Raw genomic sequence first — 2,334 nt, 5'->3', positions numbered from 1 at the left:
ATGGCATGCGGGCCGAGGCCGTGGCATGGCATGCGGGCCGAGGCCGTGGCATGGCATGTTGGACGACGCCGTAGCAAGGCATGCGGTCCGAGGCCGTGGCATGTCATGCGGGCCGAGGCCGTGGCATGGCATGCGGGCCGAGGCCGTGGCATGGCATGTTGGGCGACGCCGTAGCAAGGCATGCGGGCCGAGGCCGTGCCGTGGCATGCGGGCCGAGGCCGTGGCATGGCATGTTGGGCGACGCCGTAGCAAGGCATGCGGTCCGAGGCCGTGGCATGTCATGCGGGCCGAGGCCGTGGCATGGCATGCGGGCCGAGGCCGTGGCATGGCATGTTGGGCGACGCCGTAGCAAGGCATGCGGGCCGAGGCCGTGCCGTGGCATGCGGGCCGAGGCCGTGGCATGGCATGTTGGGCGACGCCGTAGCAAGGCATGCGGTCCGAGGCCGTGGCATGTCATGCGGGCCGAGGCCGTGGCATGGCATGCGGGCCGAGGCCGTGGCATGGCATGTTGGGCGACGCCGTAGCAAGGCATGCGGGTCGAGGCCGTGGCATGTCATGCGGGCCGAGGCCGTGGCATGGCATGCGGGCCGAGGCCGTGGCATGGCAAGTTGGGCGGCGTCGTGGCAAGGCATGCGGGCCGAGGCCGTGGCATGTCATGCGGGCCGAGGCCGTGGCATGGCATGCGGGCCGAGGCCGTGGCACGTCATGCGGGCCGAGGCCGTGGCATGGCATGTTTGGCAACGCCGTGGCAAGACATGCGGGCTGTGGCATGGCATGGCATGCGGGCCGAGGCCGTGGCTCGACATGTTGGCCAAGGCTAAGGCATGGCACGCCGGGCAACGCGGTGGCATGGCATGCTGGGCAACGCGGTGGCAAGGCATGCGGGCCGAGGCCGTGGCATGGCATGTTGGGCAACGCCGCAGCACGGCATGCGGGCCGAGGCCGTGGCATGGCATGCGGGCCGAGGCCGTGGCATGGCATGCGGGCCGTGGCCGTGGCATGGCATGTTGGGCGACGCCGTCGCAAGGCATGCGGGCCGAGGCCGTGGCATGGCATGTTTGGCAACGCCGTGGCAAGACATGCGGGCCGTGGCATGGCATGGCATGCGGGCCGAGGCCGTGGCACGGCATGCGGGCCGAGGCCGTGGCATGGCATGTTGGGCGACGCCGTAGCAAGGCATGCGGGCCGAGGCCGTGGCCGTGGCATGGCATGCGGGCCGTGGCCGTGGCATGGCATGGCATGCGGGCCGAGGCCGTGGCATGGCATGTTGGGCAACGCCGTGGCAAGGCATGCGGGCCGAGGCCGTGGCATGGCATGATGGCCGAGGCCGTGGCATGTCATGCGGGCCGAGGCCGTGGCATGGCATGTTGGGCGACGCCATAGCAAGGCATGCGGTCCGAGGCCGTGGCATGTCATGCGGGCCGAGGCCGTGGCATGGCTTGTTGGGCGACGCCGTAGCAAGGCATGCGGGCCGAGGCCGTGGCATGTCATGCTGGCCAAGGCCAAGGCATGGCATGGCATGGCATGCGGGCCGAGGCCGTGGCATGGCATGTTGGGCAACGCCGTGGCAAGGCATGCGGGCCGAGGCCGTGGCATGGCATGATGGCCGAGGCCGTGGCATGCCATGCTGGCCAAGGCTAAGGCATGGCATGCCGGGCAACGCGGTGGCATGGCATGCTGGGCAACGCCGTGGCAAGGCATGCAGGCCGAGGCCGTGGCATGGCATGTTGGGCAACGCCTTGGCAAGACATGCGGGCCGAGGCCGTGGCATGGCATGGCATGTTGGGCAACGCCTTGGCAAGGCATGCGGGCCGAGGCCGTGGCATGGCATGCTAGCCGAGGCCGTGGCATGGCATGTTGGGCGACGCCGTGGCAAGGCATGCGGGCCGAGGCCGTGGCATGGCATGCGGGCCGAGGCCGTGGCACTGCATGTTGGGCGACGCCGTAGCAAGGCATGCGGGCCGAGGCCGAGGCCGTGGCATGGCATGTTGACCGAGGCCAAGGCATGGCATGCCGGGCAACGCGGTGGCATGGCATGCGCGGCCGAGGCCGTGGCAAGGCATGCGGGCCGAGGCCGTGGCATGGCATGTTGGGCGACGCCGTGGCAAGGCATGCGGGCCGAGGCCGTGGCATGGCATGCGGGCCGAGGCCGTGGCACTGCATGTTGGGCGACGCCGTAGCAAGGCATGCGGGCCGAGGCCGAGGCTGTGGCATGGCATGTTGACCGAGGCCAAGGCATGGCATGCCGGGCAACGCGGTGGCATGGCATGCGCGGCCGAGGCCGTGGCAAGGCATGCGGGCCGAGGCCGTGGCATGGCATGTTGGGCGACGCCG

Source organism: Camellia sinensis, chromosome 6, assembly GCF_055761805.1.
Source record: "Camellia sinensis isolate YWXY chromosome 6, ASM5576180v1, whole genome shotgun sequence".
Classification (NCBI taxonomy): domain Eukaryota; kingdom Viridiplantae; phylum Streptophyta; class Magnoliopsida; order Ericales; family Theaceae; genus Camellia; species Camellia sinensis.
Note: the sequence above shows the minus strand (reverse complement) of the source record.